The sequence below is a fragment of the Pseudonaja textilis genome, chromosome 8, assembly GCF_049901715.1.
Source record: "Pseudonaja textilis isolate UNSWEBS1 chromosome 8, rPseTex1.2, whole genome shotgun sequence".
Lineage (NCBI taxonomy): Eukaryota > Metazoa > Chordata > Lepidosauria > Squamata > Elapidae > Pseudonaja > Pseudonaja textilis.
The window spans coordinates 27149195-27163482 of NC_141997.1; positions in this window are offsets into that span (position 1 = coordinate 27149195).

Sequence of the window (14288 nt, forward strand, 5' to 3'; positions counted from 1 at the left end):
TTCTTTAATTCATGCATATATATCCTAACCTTTAACATTTATGTGCCATCTATTAACTATGTGTTGTATTAATATTGTTTAGATGTTTTAACCCTGGTAGCATTTTATAGTGGTAGAGCCATACTGTTGGCAGGCCAATTACTACTGATTCTGCCCATCTAGAAATTTAAAATTGTCAAATTTATGAGACCAACTCAATTTTTTTTTATAAAGTTCCAAATTCCCCAGAACTGATTATAAATTGTGAAAATAACATGAGGGAACATAGCTGATATTTATGCGAGTGAGATTGAGCTGGCTTTATTTGTGCTTACATACAATGGGAGATGCAGGCATTCTTGGTGGGTGTGGGATAAACGATGAAATGTGCATCCAATATCACAACCCAAAGTCCCAAATGAGGGATCAACATTTGAAAGATGACAGATGCGGTATTGTGATTGAAGCCCCACCCATTTTTCTACATGCATTTATCTGATAGATTTAAATAAATAAATAAGCATGCAGCCATTCACACATGTGACAGAGTTGGGACTTGAATCCTCTGGGCATTCATACCTATCTCCAATGACTTATATATTTGCATAAACACTACTGTCCAAGAGAAAAAGCCAAACAACTGGCAATATTGAAGGCTTTCATTCTTTGGTTAGCTGGAGTTTGAAAAAAATTAGGTATGAATATTCATTTGCCTAAAGTCAAATAAAAATCTAAGACAGAAACACATGTGTTGTCCTGACTGCCTGTCTGAAAATTGCAGAGAAGAGACTGTGAATAAGTAGAAGTAGTGCTTTGAAACAGGTAATTATCTTTCCTTTTTTCCTTAGGCTAGAATTCCAGCCTTCTATAGTAATAAACATCTGGCTAACTTCCGAGAAGAACATTCCAAAGTAAGTAATACTAATTTGCTTTTCTTTCTTTCTTTCTTTCTTTCTTTCTTTCTTTCTTTCTTTCTTTCTTTCTTTCTTTCTTTCTTTCTTTCTTTCTTTCTTTCTTTCTTTCTTTCAAAAATGTAATATCTCAGATGAAAAAAAAGTGTGTGTTATTGGAATACCATCCTTTTTATGTTGTCTTCAGCGTAATAAATTTAAGTTCTGTAAATCGGGATTTTTATAGACAGTTACAATTTGGGAAGAAATTTGAACACGATAACATTGCCAGGATCACTGAACCAGAAGTTCAGCATTTGCAGGTTTTTTTTTTTCCCTGCAGAAACCCATTTAGATGAATAAATGCATGATTACAAAGAAAGTGATAGGTGATACGGAATTCCTCTTTCCCTGCAAGATGTAAATAGATCCTGTGCCTCTTTGCACATGGCAAAATGATTATTGCCGCACATCTGTCACTTAAATGTGTTCATCAAGCACCCAGACAAAAGCTACAAAATTGAAATTCTCAGAGGATCAGACAGCTTGCTTTAAAATTACAAATGGCCCTGAAACAGATCTCTGGATTATCAAATGTCAAAAGAGTGCCACATGAAGGATCTGACCAATTGGCCCTATACTGAGCAGCTGAATTCTTATTTCTAAAATAAACAACCGAACAAATAAATGCCTTACCCACATGATTGTTTCTATATGATGCAGAGTTGAAGTAACGCTAATCAGAAACGTTGTCATTCTGCTACAGCATTTTGGGGGGAATTTTAACCAACTCTAAATTTTGGATTCATTACTTATTCATTACTTATTATTATTCCTGACAGAAGACGTGGAATGTTTTGCTTGACTGGCAAAGTAACTGTCAGTCTTTCTAGAGAGGTTGGTTTTCATAGTACTTTTTTTTTCTACATTGTCTTAAACTTAAGTTTAATGTAGAAGAAAAAGAAATTGAAGAGGCTATGTGTAATAATATCCTGGGAGGCCCAGAAGATCTTCCAGCCATTTTCTTTGTAATGAAGGCTGAATATAGGCATTAAAACCACATTCTTATGCTTGCAATGGGATGTAGTTTATTTTGTATTGATTGTACTAGGAATTCTGAATTTGTGATTTTGAATTACCTTAAAAGATGCAAGGCACTTATTTTCTCTCTCTCTAAATCTGATGGTCTGAAATTTAGATACAGGTTGATGGAGCAAGATATATGGATGAAGTCAGGATTAGAGAATCTTTCTATCCATTTTTAGAATTAGAAGTGGCTCCAGGTTCTGGTGTCTAGAAAAAAAACAAATAAAAGATTAAAAATAGTGACACCCAAGATAAATGTTCATGTCCAAACATTTTTGTCTGAAAATAGTCTTTAAATATTCTTTAAAAGCTTGTAAAAGATAGTTTATTGCAATGCTTTGGCAAACTGGCTAATACACTTTAAATGACCTCCCCCAACATACAGTAATTATTACCATATGTAACAATTGCAAATTTCCTTAGTTTTTTAGGAACAGAGATATAATCATTAAAAATGTAGTCTATTTTACTACCCATATTAGTAGAGCAATATTTCAATTTAGGGGAGGGAAGGTTAATGGAATTTTTAAAGGCTTCATGGCATTCTGTATCCTTCCTTTCCAACAATGCATGTGGTTGTTAATATAAACTGGAAAAAATGTTTTATTTTTTTCATACAATTCTTTGTTCTGTGCATTTCCTTAAAATAATCATTTCTTTCTTAGGTAAGTACTCTGATTTGTTCACAAATTGCAGGTTTTTAATGCATTTCTCACAAACAGGTGGTTGCATTATATATGTGTATCCTTCAGAAGGAAGAAGAAGACAGGAGCAGAATATTCAATGCCTGTTTTGGAAGATTTCTCAAATTGCATTAATTCAGGAGGTTGCAAGCTGAGCTGTACTATAATTGGAATGTTCTCCATTCTAGTAAAAAAAGGTTTGTTTTCTACTGAAAGCGTGCCAAATTTCCAGAGGTGGTTATGATAAGAATAACAGAGATAGGGTCGATATTATATCTAACAGCAGAGAAACATTTACAATTCAGCTTCTTTCCAGATGGCACAGGAATATTATAGAGTTTTTGTAAGTCATTTTTGTTCCCATTCCAGAAAATTTCATGCTGTTGTGAGATGAAGCTATAGCTCAGCCTACTCCTTCATATAGCCATCATGTAAGTACTAGCAAATATTTCAAGTTAAACTGGAATAGCCATTTTGGAGTAGTGGCTAAGACAGCATGGGGTAACATTTGGTCAGTCATTGTCTCTTGGTCCTAGGAAGCAGGCAATGGCAAACCACTTCTGAAAACATATCCAGGCAGTCACCAGGAGTCAACATTGGCCGAAAACAACAGCAACAAAAATCTCCATCTGTCATGTTATTAAGCAAATCTGGAAAAAGGATATACTTCATACCATTTTTTTGGAAATGCCAGAGACAGGCACCTTATGTATTTTATCTCATTATTATCACTTTCTCAGTAACAAATGGACTACTGGTGTTGCTTATTCTCTTTTCTTCAGTTATAGATTTACAGTAGTAGGCTAGAAGGACTTCATGTGCCAGTTTGATTGCATTTAGTTTATCCACCCTGTATTTGTTCTTGTACTCTCATTCTTTACATTAAAAAAATGGATTGTGAAGGTTGTTATGAACATCCTAACAAATAATAGTGGCCTTCAGCTCTTCTGCATTGTTCGGTCTCATGTCTCTCATCTTTCTCTTGGCAATGCCCATAGATTCTCTATGGGGTTTAGGTCAGGCGAGTTTGCTGGCCAATCAAGCACAGTAATCCCATGGTCATTGAACCAGGTTTTGGTCCTTTTGGCAGTGTGAGCAGATGCCAAGTCTTGCTTGAAAATGAAGTTAGCATCCCCATAAAGCTCATATGAGGAAGGAAGCATGAAATCTCCTGGTAGACGGCTGCGTTGATCCTGGACTTAATGAAGCACAGTGGACCAACACCAGCAGATGACATGGTTCCCCAAATGAACACAGACTATGGAAACTTCACACTGGACTTCAAGCATCTTGCAATGTGTGCCCCTCCATTCTTCCTCCAGACTCTGGGTACTTGGTTTCCAAATGAGATGCAAAAGTTGCTCTCATAAGAAAAGAGGACTTTGGACCACTGAGCAACAGACCAGTTCTGTTTTTCTTTAGCCCAGGTAAGACGCTTCTGACGTTGTTTGTTATTCAGGAGCAGCTTGACAAGAGGAATACGACATTTAAAGCCCATGTCCAGGATCTGTCTGTGTGTGGTGGCTCTTGATGCACTGACTCCAGCCTCAGTCCACTCCTTGTGAAAGTCCCCAACACTTTTGAATGGCCTTTTCCTGACAATCCTCTCCAGGCTGCTTGTGCACCTTTTTCTTCCATGCTTTTCCCTTCCACATAACTTTCCATTAATGTGCTTTGATACAGCACATTGGGAACATCCAACTTCTTTTGCAATTACCTTTTGAGGCTTTCTCTCCTTATGGAGGGTGTCAGTGATGGTTTTCTGCACAACTGTCAGGTCAGCAGTCTTTCCCATGATTGTGCTTCCTACTGAACCAGACTGAGAGATCATTTAAAGGCCCATGAACCCTTTGCAGGTGTTACGGCTTAATTAGCTGATTAGAGTGGGACACTTTGAGCCTAGAATATTGAACCTTTTCACAATATTCTAATTTTCTGAGATTGTGGATTTGGGGTTTTCATGAGCTGTAAGCCATAATCATCTCAATTATGACAAATCATGGCTTGAACTATCTTGCTTTGCATGTAATGAGTCTATCTCATATATTAATTTAACCTTTTAAGCTGCATTACTGAAATGAATAAACTTTTTCATGATATTCTAATTATTTGAGTTTCACCTCTATATCCAACATTGGCAACTTTAAGACTTGTGGACTTCAACTCTCAGAATTACCCAGCTAGCATGGGATTTAAAGTCTACACATCTTAAAGTTGCCAAGGTTGCATACTTCTGAGTAGAGAAACCTCAGGATTGACAGGTAGAATCAGACAAAACTGATTGGGCAGCAAACTGGTAAACTATTGTTACCTACTAAGGAAAGATTCTTAAAAATACATCTCCTGCTATTACAGTGTATTTTAATTGAACCTCCCACTTGTATATTATGGTATAGACAAAAAGTCACTCTTAGGTTTTGAGCAATGATTTTGCATTTTTGTTTGCATATTGTATAAAAGGTTGATGTGACAAGCAGGGAATGTGCTCCCTGTGTAGAAATACTTGGATGTGTGCTTCTATATTGCTGCAGTAATAAACAAGTTGGGTTGGATTTCTCTTGGTTTGCATGTTATTTGGAGCCCTTCATCTCAGATCCTTCTCACTATCTTATATCAGTTTTTCCAGCCAACATAACTGTGATTGCATGACACATATAAAAAAAGACTTCAATCACACAGCCATCGTCACCATCTTGATCTCCCTTTTTAAAATATCTTCTTTTTGGAGGTGACTCTCCCTTTCTGAGAGCCTGGAAGAGATGCAGTCAGCACTCTATACAGTCCTTCAACTCAGTGGTATGTATTAGTTGATTTATAAACTCCTAAAACCAGAATGATTCAGGTTTTTCTTTCCTTTTTTTCCTACAGAGAAATCTTCCACCCTAGCCTAGGGGCATTACTGTCAGTTTTAAAAATCTGTCAGTGTATAAAATATATGGATATAGTCACAACTTGTTGTCCCAGACTTTATTAATCCTCAAGCTGTTTAAATTTAAAAGCTGCTTTTTGACATAACATCCACTGAAATTTTCACTCCCTGAATTTTTCCTGACACATCAAGATGACATTTTGATTTTGTTTTGTGTGTTTTAAGGAAGTCCCTGTTGAGTCCAGCTTAATCTCATTACCTAATACACATTCTCTCCCCCCCTACCCCCACTTTGGACCAGGGATGTAGCTTGCTACAAATTATTGTGGCATTGATCTGCCAAAGCCATCATCCAGGAGGGATTTTCCTAGCAAACCAATATCAAACTTGAGATAAGATTACTGCAATTTTAGAGTTGACAACTCATCAACCTTGGGGGCTCTTTGGCAAGACATTTCTTTGTTTTGCAAAGAAACTTAGCTTATTTAAGTAAGATAAAGATTCCCACTCAGTTTTTCTCCATTCCCTATTTATTATTTTGTATACAGAAAGTAGAAGCCTCTTTCTAAAATGTGCATGCAAGGGATGTTAACATCTACATTAACCTGTGACAGCTTTTTATAATAAAAAGTATTATTTCTCCCCAGACTCTTACCATGGATCTGGAGCTTCTCCAAAATAATCTTTTCATTTTCTTCATTACTCTATCAGGAAGAATGAGAGCAAGCAGGCCACAAGAACAATGAAGATTTCTGCACATTTCTGCTTTACTGCTCTAAAATGGAACACCTTTCCTCTTTTGGTCTGCTACAATAAAGTGGAATCATATTGCAGAAAGCAGTTGCCTCTTCGAAGACTGTCCATGTTGGCCGATAAAGCTGATATAAGTGACATCTTATACTAGACTGACCAGCACTTAAAAAATATAGTAGATGCTTTGAGTTTCATGAAATTCTGCACTGAATAAAATGAATGTTCAGATCACAGAAAACTGGAAAACACTTTTTAAAGGTCTAGTTTATATGTTGCTATGAGTTGTTTCAAAAGGGAAAATATATCAACCTTTTTTCCCAGCAGGTAAAAGATTTTTTTCTCATCTGCCACTTTAAAGTTTTATTTGGTTTTTATTTAATTCTTCTCTATTGCATTGTTCTTCCTACCACCTTTGAAGATTTGCTTGTTTCCCTATATTTGTGAGCACTTTTAAACTACAATGCATGCTACACCCTAGCAAATAAATTATTCAGTTGAGGCTGGAGCAAGCCTTTGTGATGTCAAAATAAAGACAGGTGCATAAATTACAAGATTATGCAATTATGTCATCACATCTAATGCAATTTGTTTATGACATGACATCATGATGCACATGGTATCACTTGCTTCTTTCCTTATGGACTCCACTCCTTATTATGGTTTAAATTGTTGCGGTTTATCAGAAATAACACTATTTTGCTATATGCTGATGATTCTGTATCATGTTCGCAATACTGTTGTCAGTGCAGAACTAGGAAGGCACATGCTAATTGTTTCAAATACACTAAAGCAATTTTCAAAAACTCAGGTGTGTTTTGAGTGTCTTTAGTAGGATTTGTTTTTTATTGCAGCAGTCCCTACTAAGAATTCTCCAGTACAACTGGAGATCTCCAGGTTACAAAAGTGTGTGATCCACTCAAACTCTGAAGGGCAAACATTTTACTCCATATCAAAACCACCAAATAACCACTTTACTATATTAACCAGGTGAGCAATTAAACAGGTGAGCCTGATAAAATGCTGAATATAATGTCTCATATTTCCCTCAATCTGTTTCTTCTTTTTCAAGAAGATTTTTATATTAATTCTCAGGGCTACTCCATCTTATTGTTTAAAAGGAAAAGAGAAAAAGAAATAGTTTATAAACCAAGCCAAAGGGCATAAGACCGAAGGTTGCTCGCCATATTTTGAAGCTTTAGACAAAACCTCTTTCTCGCTCTAAATAAAACAGATTAAAATATTAATTGGCTTCTGCAACCTGATATCCAATATCCAGAATCAATTGTCAGTATTACATTGGTAAAAAAAAATAGGGTGACTTTGTCAACAGGCTCAATCACTGTATAATGTAAAATATACCAAGCTGGGGAGAATTGCATCAAAGAAATTCTTGGTGATATGATTCTAGAGCTGAGTAGATTCTTAAATATCTATGGTATTCTAATGCCCAGCTTTTATAAAGCAGTTTTAAGTTCACTATGCATACTTCTGGACTTGAAGAAATATCTGCGGAATGGTAAGGACAGAGAGGGATTGCACTTAGCACGGTGTAGAAATAGTAGAATATTGTCCCTGACAAACTGACACATTTGCAGCACTGCTTGGCTTTTTATACAGAGGCTTAAATGACATTTTGTTTGCTTGAAACCTAGGTGAATTTCTGTTGTTGTATTTTCAATCCTCAATAGATGTAAGGAAAGAACCTACTTTAGAAAGGTGGGTAGAAGTGAGACAGACTTTAAAATATACAGTATTTGAATCAAATCTTTAACTAGCCTGTATATTTGTAAAATGTTAGCATGTTTTATGGTCCCAATTGATGTTTTTTGTTTTTAAAGGAAGATATTTCCTTCCCCCATCCTGCTTTTATATAAATTCATAGCACAGTACTTTTATATTTCTACTAGTGTTCACAATTTTTTTTCTTTTTTAAAAGTCCTCTTGTTGGGCCTTAACCTATAAGTGAAGTTCCTCCATGGTTTTCAAAATCAGATAAATATATTCCTATATTTTTAAGTGCAAATCTAAGATTCCTCCCTTTGACTTGATATGTATGGAAGAAACAAAGGAAACAAGAATTTCATCGGTTCACTGATGTATTCACTTGTGTATTTTTAAAAATGACGGTTAAATTACAGCATTATGCGCAACAAAGTAATGCAAGTTTTCTTTTTATTTCTTTTAAATTAAAAGAACAGAAATGAGTATCAAAACAAATATATTTGCTATCTGAGATGACTTTGGGGACTAGAGTTACAGAATGTCTCCCAGAAGTGAGGTAAATGGAAAGAGTTAGATTATTTACATGTATAAATTAACAATAGCACATGTAACAGAGCACTTTTAAAAAGGTGGTGGAAAATCATAAGGCAGTGATGGCGAACCTATGGCAAGCATGCCAGAAGTGGCACACAGAGCCATCTCTCTGGGCATGTGGAGCTATCGCCCGTTTCTCTTCTGGGTTCTGACATGCTGGCCAGCTGGATTTCACATGTCATGCCCACCAAAAACCAGAAGAGCAACCGCCTGGTGCACATGCATGCACCAAGAAAATTATCTTGTTTCCAGTGCATGCATGTGCATCGGCCACTTGGTTTTCTGGTGTGCATGCAGGCACAAAGATCAGCAATGGGAAGCGCATCAGGCGCATATGCCAAAAGTTGCAGAGAGGGGCAGAGCTGTGAGCCAGTATAGGCAGGACAGGGCTTCCCTCCCTCTCTGCCTGAGTGGGCTTCTTGCGCAGCTCCAGCCCATGGTGCATCCGTGCTCTGGAGCTGGTCAACCCCTGTGCAGCCCCCCTTCCACCACTTTTGGGAAGTGTGACCACTTCCCAGTCAGTGCACTGTCCCTGGCATTCTTCCCATCCAGCTCAGCTCCTGTGCCCCCCAGAAGAGCAGCAGCAGCATCCGCTGCAGGAGGAAGGGCAGGAGTGACTGGTCAGCCACCACAGCTGCTCCCATGCAGTGAGCTAGGCTCTTGGTGACATCTCCATGTGGGCAGCTTGCCTCCCCACCAGCAGTTTCTCCTCCAGCATCCCACCTGGAAGTGGTAGCACAATACCTGCCACTGCCGGGGGCAAGGGTGCAGCGGAGGCATGGACAGGCAGGCCAGAGCTTCCCTCCCTCTCCTCCTGGTGGGCATCTTGTGTGGCCCCAGTCCTCCAGGAAGTCCTTTAGGTATCCAATTGTTTTTAATCAATCCAATTATTGATGAGAGTTTTATATTGTTGCTTATAATTTTATTTTTCTATTCTTACAATAAATTATTGAATTTATACCATCCCCAAGGCATTTTTAAAAAGTAACACAGGAGCCATATAGGAAAAGGTGCTTCCCATGAACACAGAGGTAGCTTCAGAAACCTCTTTTTGCTGATTTTAAAAATGAGGAACTTTCACAGCAAATTCTCATTCTTGCTAAGCCTCTTCTCTTAGCCCCAGTCTCTAGTTCCAACAATGTAACAGTAGCTCTCATCATGTGTTTGCTTAAATATCCCCTACTCTATCTTCTAACCCAGGGGTCCTCAAAGTTGGCAACTTTAAGACTTGTGGACCTCAACTCCCACAATTCCCCAGCTAGCAAAGCTGAGAAAATCTGGAAGTTGAAGTCCACAAGTCTTAAAGTTGCTAATTTTGGAGACCTCTGTTCTAACCATTTACCTGAAGGTCAGCTGTAACACAATGACTGAAGTATAAATGTGGATTCATAAGACTCCTTAAACAAGAAGAATAGAATAGATTGATTGATTTAGTTGTTTGACCATATCAAAAATATAAATCCAATATAAGTGTAGCAGTAGAGACAAACAAAATAGAATGTTTGTAATTAGTTGTCACCCTTACAGTTAACCATGAATGAATGAATGAATGAATGAATGAATGAATGAATGAATTCATTATTGGCCAAGTATGATTAGACATACAAGGAATTTGTCTTGGTGCATATGCTCTCAGTGTACATAAAAATATACCTGATCATGTTTGAAATAATCCTTGAAGAAATAAAATCAGATTCAAATGGATGTGAAGATAACTCCCTTCCTGGTCTGTCTGAGTGATTGAATGCATCAAGAGAGAATATACATGTGATTCCTCCCCTTATAAGATCACAAAAGTGCATTACAAAACTGGATTTATCATGCTTGCTGAGACTTTTTTACTGTTATGAAGAGAGCAAGAGAGAAAAGTGGGAAATTGCTCCCAAATCCTCCCAGTTACATTTACAGAGTAGTAATTGATATGATGGTAGTACTCAAAAGATTCTGGGGAAGTAGGCAAATTGAAATGGTGGGAGAATTCAATTACTAATTGTTCCTGATCCATCATAGGTGTCCAAAAAACTTGAAGATTTACCATTGTAAGAAAATCACTGTGCATAGATAAAAACCTAGGTATATTCATATAACACGTGAATGCAACTTTTCAGTATGTAGAGATCAATTTAAAGACATATTGTCCCAATCATTCTGTTGGTGTGTGTTTTTTTATACATATTCACATAAACACATACTGACACAGACACACAGTTTGTCTGACCTCCTGGGATTTAGATAATACAACAGTATAAACTCATAACAATCACTACTTAAAAGATATCTAATTGTTCAGAACCAATTAAGGACAGACAAGCCTGAACCAAGAGCAAGATGAAACACATTCATTTGTGTCTGAAATTTGCTAGAGCAATTTTTCCAGGATGAGCTTTGGCAAGAAGCCAAGACAGAGATTGAATAGGTTTTGGAGAATTCAACCTGCTTAGATCTGGAAATACATCTTAACCTGCAATTCATTTAGTTCACCTTTATCTGGCCACCAGATGTGAGTAGAAATGGCAATCCCTTGTTGAAACTTTTCTTAATTGAAAGCCAATGGTGAAACCAGACATATTGCCTAACAAACAAGATGTTAGTATCCAAAATAGCAAAAATATATAAAGTTCTAAAATATTGAATTCATTTCTCTGAAAGCTTCTCCAATGCTGGCTTGGGTTTCCTTTAGCTCATCTCTGATGCAGCCCACTGGATCTGTTTCAAACAGAGTTAAGAGTTTGAGGTCCAGATCCTAATTATAATTCCAAAAGGCATTCATTACAGATTTTGGAATTGTTTTTATGCATTTCTCAAGAGACTGTATTTGCTGGAATGCCAGCACGCAGCTGACAACTTACTGATTTGCTGCCATGGCTACTGATCTAAAATTTCTGGTTTGAATATTTCAAAACAATCTACAGACACTATCCTCAGTATAATAGTTGCTATGGAATAATGTGATGATTAGATATCATTTAGTTACATACTTGATAAGGAAATCAATTCAAAACCAGATAATGTCATTATACACTTGCTTACTGTGACTCTTAGACATGGCAGTTTTTTTTTTTTTAAATATAACTCACTGCCTCTAGTCTATTACCTTAACTGGAACCGTACTGGCTTGTGTGTATATTTTTTTTCCAAGATACAAATTTTGGGGACAGGATTGTATACAAAATCCCATTAATATCATTATGAAATTAAACTGAAGCAGAAATCACCACCAGTTTAGAAGAGCAAATTAAAAAATAAAGTTTTTTCTACAAATGTGTTAAAATGTCAATAAAAGGGCAAAATATTTCTTCTTAGGAAGACTCTTCAATTGACAGAGTGTCCTGCCCTCAAAAGAATCACTCCTCTGATATCTCCAGACATCTTTCAGGGGATTAAAGCTGTCAGATAAACCCTGAACCTAGGCAATGTGATTGTTGAAGAAAAATCAACACCTGAATTGAACATTGATAATCTGAAACTATGGCCATGAGGTTAATTGTGTTTATTGTCAGGAAAAGGATGGTTAAAACATTTATGACCAAATGAAAATACAGAGTTACCTCTGTCAGAATCTTCTGAATATTGTCAGAAATTTTCCAACATCACCCATCACTGGCTATGCTGGCTATGGATTTGGAGAATAGTAGTTTAATAACTTCTCAGGTGTTATTGGTTCCCCAGTTCTGGTCTCTAAAATGAATACTCAGAACAAGATTGTTTCTTTGAGGACTTACAGCACAGCTTAAAATGTATAGGACCTTTCATTGATTATGCAGCATAAAAAGTATATATGTATTTGAACTAGTTGATACATGCTAAATGATTTTGCAGTGACATAAGTAATTATTATAACAAACTAAAGATCCTTAGCATGAACCCTGCAGTTGCCTCCTCTACATTACTTGCTTTATATGCCCCAAGATTTGGTGAGAGACCTACAATCTCTTGCAAGAGGTGAGCTACTATGGGTCTGGATAAGTTCCAGAAAGTGAAGCTGATCTAAATGAAGTCACAGAAGCAAAGTTATATTCATTGTTTTATTTTAGCATCTTTAGTCTTCCCCATCCCAAAAGACTCTGGGTGAAAACAAAGTACAATAAAGTCAAGTGGGGATTTCTCATATTACCCCCTAATCAGCTTGGATCAAGGATACAGTAGAATACGACCTTTCTAACCTGTTTACCAAAACTGAAGATGATAAAGGTTGTCTGAACCTGCACAGTGATAAATATCATAAAGGAAAGGTGGTGGTGCCAAGGCCTGCCTTGTTGAACGCCATGTTTGAGGGCAGGGATGGGGAATGATGGCCATTTTATGACTTGTGGATTTCAACTCCCAGAATTCTTGAGCCAGGCATAAAGAGGCCATTGTTCCTATCTCAGCTTTGGAGATTCCCAGAAGATCTTTTCATGGTAATAGAAGGGATTTAAAGGTAATAACCAAAATTTTGGTTATTGGCTTAAAAAATTGAATTCTATATTGGCCAGATTGACCCATTCGAATAGCCATTAAGTTTTATATCAGCCATGGCTTCCTGGTCACCTCCAAAAGTAGTTTCAAAACAGCACCTCACAGTAGTCCAATCCATGGTTCTCAAGCTTTTTAGTCTGGACTAATTCCAACCACACGCACTCTCAACCAGTCACCACTGGGGCAGGATACATCTCATTGCAAGACTCCCACATGCAATAATGACTAGCCATCATTCACAGCCTTGTCACTGCAGTTGGTACAGGATCTGAAACACAGCTGGAAATTTCAGACAGGACTACATCTCCTGCATGACCAGCCATGACAGTGCATTGGTCTGAGGGATCATGAATAAATATAATTCTTTTGTGGACCAATTTGGATGCAGCTCCATACCAGGGCCTAGGATGGGGGCAACTGACTTAAGAAAAACAGACCTGAAATTTCATATAGGTCCCTGTTTTCCTGGCTTATGTCCCCCATACCATCTTCAGCTTCTGTTTGAGCCCTATCTCCCTCAACTCCATAAGACAATTTGACCTTCCATCCCTTCATGTCATTTTCTGCCCCTACCTATTGTGTCCTATATATCCTGAATGCAATAAATTATGAGTCTAGACTGGTACACATGTTCAGCCGAACAATCTTGGTACTAATAATACCTTGAAATAGAATACTTACCCACAATACACTTTAAAAGGTTTGTTACCTGAAACAGCAGAAAATGTCCCTCCTAATATCAGTATCAACCAAGGAAGTCTGAAACCTGAACAATAGTAACTAACAGTTTGAGAGAGCTACGGCTGGGATTAGGGTTTAAAATCTACACAGATTCTTGGCTGTGCCTGATGGTAGGGTTGCTTTGCTATTTGGGGAAATGGTATTTCTTCTCTCATGCCTACATTCCTTTCTTGTCATTTGTTCTCATTACTTCCTAACAGCTTCTGCTCATGAAATGACGCTGCTCATTTATTTTGCAGAAACCATATGAAAATTTAACTGGTAAAATAAAATTCAGTGTGCATTTATTTGATCAGTATGGCATATACACATGTCCACATTTACACATATAATTTGTGAGTTGGGAATAAATGTGGAAGGGGACAGACCTTGTGGGAAAGACTTTACGGTTATTTTAATAGTAAAAAGCCCCCCAAGGAACCTGAATTTATTTTAAGTGGCAAATATATAGCATCCCACTTTTTTTTTTTTGAACAAACAATTCCAAAGCTGTAGAGTGGGTGGGGAACCAGT